The sequence below is a fragment of the Lontra canadensis genome, unplaced genomic scaffold (assembly GCF_010015895.1).
Source record: "Lontra canadensis isolate GAN:19392208 unplaced genomic scaffold, GSC_riverotter_1.0 scaffold229, whole genome shotgun sequence".
Classification (NCBI taxonomy): Eukaryota; Metazoa; Chordata; class Mammalia; order Carnivora; family Mustelidae; genus Lontra; species Lontra canadensis.
In genome coordinates, this window is record NW_022631223.1 from 257,744 (window position 1) to 269,573 (window position 11,830).

The 11,830-nt window shown below is 37.9% G+C and overlaps 1 pseudogene; it reads right to left on the minus strand.

Moving 5' to 3' along the window:
* Window positions 1-10,540: 10,540 nt before the first annotated feature.
* Window positions 10,541-11,405, minus strand: LOC116862245 (annotated as a pseudogene).
* Window positions 11,406-11,830: the final 425 nt, after the last annotated feature.

Genomic DNA, 11,830 nt, shown 5'->3' on the forward strand with positions numbered 1-11,830 from the left:
CTCCCTCTGCCTGCTGCTCTCCTTACTTGTGCTCTTTCTCTCTCTCTCTCTAATAAATAAATAAAATCTTTAAAAAATAAAAATAAAAAAAATAAACCAGTCTCATCACCAGTGATGAGTGGTTTAATCCATCATGTCTACATAATGGGACCTTTGCAAAATCCCACAAATTACAGGGTTTGGGGATCTTCTTTACCAGAATGCAGCACAGATTTTTTTTTTTTTCCTTACGTAGAAGTTGAACACTAGTGAAGAAGTTACTGATATATCAAGAATAAAGAAAAATCTTAAATACCTTCAAGGGAAAGAGACAACTTTTCAAAAAATCAGTAACAGTAAAAATGACAGTGGATTTCTCATCAGCAAAATAGATGAGTAATAAAGTGAGTAAATATCTCCAAAATGCAGAGAGGTCATAGTAATTGGTGGCTCCCAATAGAATCTACATATAATTAAAGCTATTAGAGGGGAAAAGGCACAAGAATATTTGAAAATATATGAAATCTTACTACTTACATAGAGCTCTGTTGAAATTTTTAAAAATTCTAAAGGACATTTTTTCAACAAGAAGAAAAACTCTAGTCAGAAACAGCTTTCCTGCTTCCATGTGAATCTGAAAATGACTTGGCTGGAGTTTAGAGTTGGCTCTTGGGTGGCAGAGCAAACTGCCAATTGTGCTATTTGTCATGTGGCCCCTCCATTTCTATGCCATCCTCTGGGACCAGATGAGTGGGGACCTGATAACGTGTCCCTCCATTCTGAATCCTTCTGGGCCTGTTGTATCCTTTCTGGTTGACTCTGTGGAAGTGTAACCAGCCAGTCTTATAGCTCCATAACTGATCCCTGATGCCCTGCGAGCCACCACGCTGCTGATTAGGGACTACTTGACTGCTCAACAGTGGGTGATGGAGAATGACCAAAGGTTATTGTGAACATAGCATGGGGCGATGATTTGTAGCTATGATTCTAGGCATCTGGGTGGAGCCTGAGCACAGGGGATGGCCAGTAGAGGGGAGGCAGATGTGGTGCGAGGCACATGGGGAATAGATCCAGGCATGTGTTTGATTTTCCATTCCCACTGATAATAAAAGACAAGTTTGCATTTATAAGGCAAGGACAAAATTACTTGACTATTTTGCCAAGTGCTATACCCATTTTCCTCCTTTGTATTATAATAAAGTCTGGGGGAGCTTTTCATCTTTGTATGCACCACATCATCATGTTGGTTCATGACGCCATGCTAATGGGATCTGGTGATCGGGCATTAGGAAGTGATGGGGTCCGTGATCAAAGGAGAGAGACTAATATAAAGTGAAAGTCAAGCAAAGCTTTATTTTGCGCCAGTATCAAAAATCAAACCAACTGGCCAGGGCCGTCTCTTACAGAGAGAGCGACCATCCCCAGCCTCACAGACTAGCTTTTATAGAGCAAAGGCCATGTGGTTGAGCCTGATCAATGAGATTGTAACACGCAGAGAAAGTTGCATAGTCATGTTAGGTCACACGTGGGTGGCCAATTGAATTACAGTTTACCCTATAGTAGCTGTTTGAACTAGCCTATCACTCTGGTCAGAATTGGCACCCTAGTTTGGTGCCCAAAAGGTAGAGTTTACATTCTTTGGTGGTTAGGGAGATAGTATGTGTGCTTTACTGATTGGATGTCTCTACCTGACCTGACCTGTCCTTGTATTTGGGCTCTGTTACCAGGGACTGATCGACCATATTTTACTGGTTTTCTAGACTTGCTTTTAAGTAAGTTCCTCTGGGGGTGGGGGCCAGGGTCCGTTTAAGTTTTACTGCACAAACAACAAAATGGCTATTTAACCGAGATGGAGTCACTCTGGCTAAGTAAGCCCCTACAGGAAGCACTCTAGATAACTGTCCTATTAAGACGATTAAGTGTGCCAGATGGCGGGAGATAAACCTCAGCAGCATTGTCAAATAGTTGGAGTTCCTAAGAGTCCAAAACTCTGGAGCAAAAGGGGATATTCATAGGAAAGTGAAAGAGAAGTTGCTGCATATTGTACTACTCACAACAAAGAACAAGTCATAATGGTGAGTGTCTCAGGATTTTGGAGGCAACGTGCTTTACTTTGGGACCTGCAGTGCTGATCCTTTACAGGGTAATCCACAAGGCTCCCAGTTTGGAGTGGGACTTGGAACAAGAAAGGTCTCTGCAACAGGACTAGTTGCTCTGGTTCTTGGTCCTTAAGCCCCAGCAAAACTAACTGTATCAGAGGTGTTCATGGCAGACAGATGGCTGCAGGGTTCCACTGGTAAAACCTACAGTAGAATTAGCACTGACCATAAAGAGAAAGATTGTGCCTTTCTCCTTTTCTGCTGTCCACTACTCTCCATTAAAAAGTTATTCCCACTTTGTATGAACACTGCAAGAAAGTAGATACCTGGTCATGGGACAACATGTAAACTGAATGTCTTATGAATTGGGTATAATGTGATCCACTGAATCACAAAAAATGCATATAAAATAAATATAAGTTGATTTGGGCATATGCAAGTTTGGGCCAAAGCCATTTCGATAGGCACAAGTAAAGTTCATGGACAGGGAACTTAGACAATCACAGTCATCTCTCCTCTGCTTTACCTTCTCTCCCTCAGTCTATACTTACAGTCTCATGGGGTGGGGGTGGGGTTCCCTATGACCGGCCAAGAGTACAGGAAAAAAATCGCAGGGCCTGCTTCATAGCAGATTTCTATGATTGGCCAGCACTAGCTGGAAATGGTCAGCTGTAGTACTATGACTTCACACAGGGATGGTCTCTGAGATGGAGTGTGATAAAGAAACACTCCTAGCAGACAGAAGTTGGGGTCATCTGGTTGGACACCATATATGGAAGAAAAGATGGCCTGAGGCACAGATATACAGTGATTCATGGGCAGTGACTGAGAGTTTGCCTTTGCTGATCAAGGCCTTGAAAAAAACAGTCTTGTAAAATTGGTGGCCAGCAGGTTTCAGCAGTGGAGGTGGGAGGGTGGTAAGAGGATCAATCCCACAGAGTAGGCAGAATATGTATATACTTATCACCAAATGCCCACCAAAGGCAGCCATATCAGAGGGAATTCTCCATAATCATGATCCTGTGGATATCACTCAACTTCTTGCCCAGCTTCCTCCACATTCGTTGTGACCATGCACAAAATGGCCGTGGCAGAAGAGATGGCTCTGCAAGGAGTGAACACCGTGACTTTTCACTCACCAAGGCTGATATGGCTACCACTGCTAGGCACCCAGCCTTCCAAATGTAGAGGTTGATACTGAGTCTTTGATATGTAAATATTCCATAGTGACAGATTGACTGTGTTGGACTTCTCTGATCATGGCGAGGGGTGGGGAGAGAAGGTGACATATTATGCACTGGGGTAGACATAATCTGAGTATGGATTTGAATCCCTGCCCACAGATCTTCTCCCTGCACAGCCATCTGTGAACACCCAAAACCTTGTGGGTTTGGGATGCTGCTACACACAGGGTTGTATGTTCAATAAATGGATCTGCTTACCTCAAAGCCAGAGTGCACAGATCTGGAAACCTGAGGCAAGAGGGTAGGCTCTTTTATGATTACATGTAGCAATCCACTTTGAAGAATCTTTGTTTCCTATTTTTGCAGCTTTGGGCTTGGTAGGCTTGGAGGGCTTGGTGCTTCTGTATTGGCTTTAGAATCAGGCTTCAGATAGGGACAGCAGGATCAACTCCTATGCCCTTGTTAGAGGTACAGCAGGTTGAAAGAATAATGTCTGTTTTGGAACCTAACACAAAGTTCATTTCCCTGACAGGCTCATGATGGTTCACATGGTTATCTCTGTATCAGTCAGTGTAGATGAGAGAAACTCTCTGGATTTGACCTTTTTAGAGGTCTTCCTCATGATTTCATTGCTGGAGTCAACTCTGTGGAACTACATGGAGTGAAAAAGGGGGAAGGATGGTTTTTCAGTGAAGAATTGAGATACTTTTCACTTACAGGGATCTATTGTACTCTCTGACTCACTTTTAATTCCTAAAACATGGCATAGCCTATGGTTCTCCCTTCAAATCAACTATTTCTCGATCCTGTGTTTATCTGCATGAGTTCCACACTTTCTGGAATGTACATTCTGCACTTTTACACATATCTCTAAACCTCATAGGCCATTGCTCAAAATTCCTATAATACCTTGGACATATTTATCCCTTAAACACTACATCTGTACTTCATGGCATTCACCATATTTGCCTTCTACATTTATTTGTGTGAATACTTTATTAATGTCTGGATCCCCTATTAGGATGTAAGATTTATGAGGGCAGTGACTGTATGTGTCTCAATCACAAATTAATCCTGGTTCCACAGGTGCATACATATGTTCAAACCCATCAAACTGTATACATTAAATATGTGCAATTCTTATATTAATCACACATCAATAATGCTGTTAAAAAATAAAAATGAAAAAAATTTCCTCTTGAAAGCCTTACTCAGTAGCTGGCACATACTAAGGGCTCAAGAATATTTTTAGATAAATAAATATATAAATGAAAAATATGAAAGACTGAAAATGGCATAAATTTAGAATGAGTAGGGAAGTAAGGAAGAAATGCAGGGAAATAAATGAGTTATCAGGTTCTGCAAAATACAAGATCAAGGCATGTAGCCCAGGGAAATAATCCAAAGTAAGGTGACATGGCTCAAAGCTTCTCATACATGAGTAGGCTGACTACAGCTAAGAGCATATCTTGAAATATCATAGTGGAACCAGGAAGGCAAAAAATCTCTTCCTTGCCTTTCTGACTTCATGAAGTAACTAGTCCAAGGTCTTATTGTAAATGGATAAGATTGTAATGTGGGATAATGCAAATAGAAATGATTTTCATGCCTTTGAGAACTAGGAATTTTGGAAATTTAGAGAACTATTAATTCTTGGTCAATAATATATCCTACAAATATCTTCTGGTTTGCAACTTTTTTTTTTTACCATCTATGATATCTTTTCTCAACTTCTTTTATTATAGAAAATTTGAAATATAAACAAAAGCAGAAAGGATGGTATAAAATCAGAAAGAAACAAATATATAAAATTGATAAAATATAGTGAAAACCTTTGTTCTAATTCAAATTTAAATTATCAGTGTAAACTCATATGTATTTTTTAATAAAATACCTTTCAGTTTTTGATAAAGAATGTCTAAGAAAAATTACAAACCCAATAGCAATGAATTTCTCTAGCATCCAGATTGTGGCCTATACAAAGCATTCACCTGTTGGTGAAATGGCTGACTTCAAGTCTGGGGCAGAAAAGGTAGATGAACTTGGAATTTCTTATACAAAGAAGTGTAGATGCTATGCTATCAAATACTATGAGGACCCAGAAGCCACAATGAATAGACTTCTATATACCAAAGACAGGAGAGTTTGATCATCAGTAAGGATAATAAATACAATATGTTGAAACATATTAAACATGTTTAAGCCTCTGAATTCATAATAATACAAAAATAACTCTTTAGTCACTTTGGATTATGCTAGCAAACAAAGTAAATGATGAAAACCGAAACTGTCCCAGACTACTTTCTTGGGATGTATGGATGCTGTTTTAAAAGACATATCAATCGGGGCACCTGGGTGGCTCAGTGGGTTAAAGCCTCTGCCTTCGGCTCAGGTCATGATCCCAGGGTCCTGAGATCGAGCCCCGCGTTGGGCTCTCTGCTCCGCAGGGAGCCTGCCTCCTCCCCTCTCTCTCTGCCTGCCTCTCTGCCTACTTGTGATCTCTGTCTGTCGGGTAAATAAATAAAATCTTAAAAAAAAAAAAGACATATCAATCAATCACAAGGTATTGTGGTACTTTACTTGACCAGATTCAAACAAACAAACTAAAGATATATACACAATACAGAAAATATGGCCATTTGATATTTGATGATATATCTAATTAAGTTAAATTTTGGGGTGCAATAATGATATTGTGAATATGTTTAAAAAGGAAAATTCCTTTATTTAATAGAAACATTGACTTTTTACTGATGAAGTAATTTATTAGAGATATTTGTTTCAGCATCACATGGGAGGGTAGGAAGCACCTGGGTGGCTCAGCCAGTTAAGCGTCTGCCTTTGTCTCAGGTTGTGATCCCAGAGTCCTGGGATCAAGCCCCGCATTGGGCTCCCTGCTCCCTCTGCCTCTCCCACTGCTTGTTTTCTCCCTGTCTCTCTCTCTCAACTGAAAAATAAAATCTTAAAAAAATAAGTTGGAAGAGTAGTGGCTATAAATGAAATGAAATTGGCCATGAACTCATGATTTTTGAAGAAGGGTAATGAGTACATAGCTGATATTATACTACCTTTTTTTTGTTTATATCCCATATTTTATATAATAAAAAGTTTAAAAGTTGAAAAGAGATACCATGAACTGTGTAAAAAACAAGCTGCAAACTGGGGGAAGATACTTGTAGTGTATGTAATTGGCAAATTATTAATATACAGAATATCAAATGGACTGCTAATAATAAACCTACAAATAGCCCAGTGGGAAAGTGGGCAAACATGTGAACAGGCTATTTAGGGAAAAATAAACAAGAACGTTTAATGTGTATTTGAAAATATACTTATCCTCATTATTAATCAAGGAAATAAAAAATAAAATAAGATACAATTTCAAGCTCACCAGATTGGAGGAATTTTAAAACTTTGATTATACTGTTGGTTAGAATGAAAACTCTTACATACTGCAAGTATAGGAGGTAAATTTATAGAACCATTTGGAAAACAATTTAGCATGAACTAATATAAATAACACAGGCATAATTTAGGAATAAATAAATTCTCTCAGTTGTATGCATCCTAGAAAAAATGTTATGTGTGTGACCAGGAAACATCTAGAGTAATATTCAGAGGAGACTTTTTACCTGCACACAGTCAGATGATTGGAAAAAGACATTTTGTTATATTCATGTGATGCCATTCCATGGAAATGCTGATGAACTACAGCTTCATGCATCAAGGATATTCTCAAAACAGAAGGCTTAGCATAGGAACCAAGTCACCAGGAATGAATATAGAATTATCTATGGCAGCCCTGAAAAAGAAAAGCAAAGCTGGTGGCATCACAATTCTGAACTTGAAGCTCGAAAGATCAAGACAGTATGGTACTGGCAAAAACAGATCTATAGGTCAATAGAACAAAATAGAAAACCCAGAAATGAACCCACAACTATATAGTCAACTAATCTTTGGAAAAGTAGGAAAGAATATCCATTGGAAAAAAGACAGTCTCCTCAACAAATGGTATTGGGAAAACTGAACAGCAATACACAAAAGAATAAAACTGGACCACTTTCTTACACCATACACAAAAATAAACTCAAAATAGATGAAAGACCTAAATGTGAGATGGGAAACCATCAAAATCCTATAGTAGAACACAGGCAGCAACTTTTTTTACCTCGGCTGTGGCAACTTCTTACTAGGTACATCTTTCTTAGTAGGTACATCTAGGTACAGAGGCAAGGGAAACAAAAGTAAAAATAAACTACTGGGACTTCATTGAGAATTATCTACATATATAATCTGTGAAAGGAACTACATATCTTTTTTTTTTAAATATTTTATTTATTTATTTGACAGAGAAAGAGTACAAGCAGGGGAAGCAGCAGGGAGAGGGAGAAGCAAGCTCTCACTGAGCAGGGAGCCTGATGTGGGGCTCTATCCCAGGACCATGGGATCATGACCTGAGCTGAAGGCAGGTGCTTAACTGACTGGGCCACCCAGGTGCCCCAGTAACTACATATCTTTTTTTTTTTTTTTTAACATGGAAACATCAATTTAATTTGGCATTTAGATTTTTAAAAAATTTCTTTTTAGTGTCCAGAATTCATTGTTTATGCACCACACTCAGTGCTCCATGCAATGCGTGCCCTCCATAATACTCCCACCAGGCTCACCCAACCCCCCACCACCCTCCCCTCCAAAACCCTCAGTTAGTTCCTCAGAGTCCACAGTATCTCATGGTTCGTCTCCCTCTCCAATTTCCCCCAACTCCCTTCTCCTCTCCATCTTTCCATGTCTTCCATGTTATTCTTTATGCTCCACAAGTAAGTGAAACTATATGATAATTGACTCTCTCTGCTTGACTTATTTCATTTACATAATCTCTTCCAATCCTGTCCATGTTGCTACAAAAGTTGGGTATTCCTCCTTTCTGATAGAGGCATAATACTCCATAGTATATATGGACCATATCTTCTTTATCCATTCGTCCGTTGAAAGGCATCTTGGTTCTTTCCACGGTTTGGTGACTGTGGCCATTGCTGCTATGAACATTGGGGTACAGATGGCCCTTCTTTTCACTACATCTATATCTTTGGGATAAATACCCAGTAGTGCAATTGCAGGGCCATAGGGAAGCTAATGATTTATTCATATACATATATCGTAACAACTTTAAAATGAAAAGCAAGGAAAATGATTGTAATAATCAAGATAGCAATTCATTTGGGAGGACTTTTTTATTTTTTGTTTTGATTTTTGGTTCAATGCATTTAGAGAAAGATGCACAGGGGCTTCAAATATATGAATAGACTCCCATTTTTTAATAAGTTGAATGGTGGTTTTAATAGGGTTAATTCTATTTAATATAATAATTATTATTCTTTAACATACCACTTCCCAAATTAAGAGGTAAAAACGGAAACAGAGATCCCTGGAATTTTTTTGAAGCATTTGTAAAGACATCACAAAATTGGTATTTCTCATGAGACACTGTGGCTTAACAAAGTATTATATAGTTAGTCTAAAAATTTTTTTCTTTCATATACAAGTAGTGGTTCTTCCGGTAATAAAACAGACTAGAAACACAGAAGAAATTTCCACCACTAATGTGTTATAAACCATGTACAAAGCAGCCTTTTAAAAAATGTGTAACAGTTTACAAAACTGTGGGAAATCCTGGGGATAATATGAAGAGGAATCTGAAATGGAGAAAATGGGGTTCCTCTTGAGTTGTTTATTGAACCTAGAAATGGGGATCTTGACCGCTATATGCAGACAGGTGACAATATCATGAATCCACACAAGGCATAGAGGAGGAACAGGACTCCTACATAAAGCCAGTGTCCATAAGGACTGATGTCTTTAGCAAAAATGTGAGCTTGGAAAATCTGGTAAAGGAACTTAACAATGAAATTACCCCGCTACTTTGTTGGCTTCTTTTGGGAAGAAAATATTGCTTTTATATTGGCTTGGAGTTCAAATTTATCCCCATGTGTGTAGAGTCCAGGAAAATCTAAACAAAAGATTAATCTGAAAATTCCCCAGACTTGTGTCATATACTAGGAGGAAGAGAATTCAAATCCCCCCTCACTGGATAAATACATCTCAACTAGGATTTTCAGTGTCCCTATGAATTAAAATTTGCCAAATATGAAGCCATAATTTAAAATTTTAAAATACTAAGAATAGCCCTCAAAAACGAAAATGGAATTATATTTCCATGGATATCAGATATTTATTATTAAGTAGAGTAAAACATTTTTTAGAAAGGCATACATACAAAACTAATAAAATATGAAGAAAATATGTAATTATAAAATACTCCAGGCAGATTAAAAAAAATGAATCTAACTCTTAGGAATAAACAATAAATATAATACACTATTAATGGATGTGTGAAATAGCAGTTTAAAGACAGCTGAAGAGAGAATTAGTGAACTGGAGTAATAGATTGAAGAGATTATTCAGGATTTAGTTCATAGAACATATGGAAAATATGATGGAAAATATGAAAAATATTAAGGAACATAGAAAATAAAATAATAAGGTTTAACACACACTGAATTGGAACTTCACAAATACTGGGGGGAAAAAAGAACAAGTATTTGAAGTGATAAAGATTTAGAACTTCCTAGGAAGGATAATCACTTACATGGAATAAGGCTTAATAAGAGGTATATAACAATATCAATATAGAAAGGATATCCACACATAGATACATTTTAGTGAAAATACAGAAGAGTTTAATACAAGAAATTAAAACCACCAAGAGTGGAGGGAATTTAGAAAAAGATAAAAAAAAAAACAATCTTTCATAAAAAGAATTTTCATTAGACAACATAATTCTCAAAAAAAAGACTGCCCAAGGGGCACCTGGGTGGCTCAGTGGGTTAAAGCCTCTGCCTTCAGCTCAGGTCATGATCCCAGGGTCCTGAGATTGAGCCCCGCATTAGACTCTCTGCTCAGCGGGGAGCCTGCTTCCTCCTCTCTCCCTGCCTGCCTCTCTGACTACTTGTGATCTCTGTCTGACAAATAAATAAATAAATCTTTTAAAAAAAACTGCCCAAATTATCTACAATGTAGTTTTTAGTCATATAGATACTAAGATTATCATGTTATGACAGAAAATTTTTAATGCTATATTTAATCAATTTTTTTTGGAGAGAAAATTCTGTAAAACATAAGATTGCTCTAACAAGAGTGGAAATATTTTTCTCTTAAAATATTTCTATTGCTGTTTTGTTAAACACTGACCTTTCCTCCCCTACATGGTTTGCATAATTTTTATTGTTTCTCACCAGTGATTAGAACCAAAGGACTGACAATGTCATGACCATTGGCCATGACATCTGGATACATAACAAGATTGGGTCATTTGTCCATGTCTTGCCCATGGAAAATGAAATGAAATCCATACAATATATGATCACAAAACAACTCATCAGCAGCATAATTGTCTGAGTAGCCCATTTTCCTGGGGAGCTTCTTGGAGAGACTCTTGCCGTGAAGATGCTATGACTGCTGCCTATGTCTTCTTAAGAGAATTATCATGTATGCACCTGACAGGAGCTAAGACCCATGAAGAAGACATCTCTGAATGCCATCAGTGTGAAACATAGGTCCTTGTTTAGCTCATGGGCAGAAAGGAACAGTGCTCCATGAGGAACAAAAGACTAGCCTGGGTCTTGGTGGGTGTGGTCAAAGTACAGAGGAACAAGTTGCTACAGATGGATATGTTCAGGACCTATAAGAAGAGAAATAAACACAGGATGGGATTTGGAGATTTAAGTTTGAATTTAGCAGCCAGGAGCTGCTGGGGCTGATGGTGATGGCCCGAAGCACACTTAAGAGGCAGGTGTACAAGTAGAGAGTCCCCTCAGTACCTTAAGGAAGACAATCACTCCACATTTGAAGTCACTTTGGATACCCCATGTCACCAAATGTCTGTAGACAAGAACCTCATGATGAGAAGTATCATTATATGGACTATAGCTAAGTGGGTAATGGTCAGGTCAGTGAGCTTGGGTTTAAGTCCCACAAAGAAAAGTGAAATGTGGAGGAAAAGAAATGAGGTGTTTTCTGAGATCCTATACCAGCTTAAAGATAAAAGGAATTTTCTAATGACAACATAACTGGAACATTCGTTCATCTTCATGTGAATGTTAAAGCAAATGTTATTTCTGGAAAGAAAAATAAGAGATTCTGACAACAGTATTGTTTTCATCATTCTATGAATCATCACATCATCCTCTTCAATCTCTAGAATCATCATTTTAACCACAATAATTCTACACAAACATGACTTGCTTTTATTCAGCTTTTGAGTTTCAACTCACTAAAGCCTGTTGATGTAAATTGTGAACAAGAGGAAATAAGAATCCTCTGGGAAAGCAATCCCAACAGGACTATTCTCACCATTTATTTACAGAAGTGCAAAATTATGAAGGATTTAGTATTTTGTGCCCTAGATTCAGATGCCTTTGTTTAAACCCAGATTCCACCCCTGACTAGCTGGGTGAGCTTTGTTTTTTCAGTTAACTAATATTGTCTCCATTAACATCAAAAGTAAAAGGG